We start from the raw sequence: 542 nt of genomic DNA, 5'->3' as shown, positions 1-542 counted from the left end.
GCAGGCCTTCGGGAGGCAGGAGGCTGGGCCTGTGGAGGCCGACTGGAGGTCAAGTCCTGGGCCTGAGGAGGCCGCCCCGAGGCGTGAGCGGGGCTGGGCCTCAGGAGGCCAGTGGCAGGCAGGAGGAGCTGGGCCTGGAGACACTGACCTGAGGAAGTCTGACAGCTCAGTAGGCCCCGGAGAGGCAGGAGCTGGGCCGGGGGGGCCGACTGGGCGACGAGTTGGGTCCGAAGGGGCCGCCGGGAGCAGGAGCGAGCCCTGGAGAGGCCGAGACTCGAGGCCAGCGTGGGCCTGCAGAGGCCGCCTGCAGGAGGAGCTGGGCATGGAGAGGCTGGCTGAAGGAAGTCTGGGGCGTGGAGACGCCGTCGGATGGCAGGAGCCGGGCCCGGAGAGGCCACCGTGGAGCCCGGCTCAGGTTGTTTGGGGCCTACAAAGGCCGCGCAGCGGGAGCTGGGCCGGAGCCGAGTCCAAAGAGGTTGTCGTGAGGCCGGGACTATGCCCCCCAGCCGCAGCCGGGAGCAGGGGGACCTGGGCCCTGTCTC

At 71.8% G+C, this 542-nt stretch overlaps 1 pseudogene; it reads right to left on the bottom strand.

Annotated features, from left to right (window-relative positions):
* Positions 1 to 304, bottom strand: part of LOC105538750 — a 2,414-nt pseudogene extending 2,110 nt beyond the window's left edge.
* Between the last annotated feature and the right edge of the window lie 238 nt (positions 305 to 542).

Source organism: Mandrillus leucophaeus, unplaced genomic scaffold (assembly GCF_000951045.1).
Source record: "Mandrillus leucophaeus isolate KB7577 unplaced genomic scaffold, Mleu.le_1.0 Scaffold1985, whole genome shotgun sequence".
Lineage (NCBI taxonomy): Eukaryota > Metazoa > Chordata > Mammalia > Primates > Cercopithecidae > Mandrillus > Mandrillus leucophaeus.
Note: the sequence above shows the minus strand (reverse complement) of the source record. Positions and strands in the feature narration are given on the sequence as shown.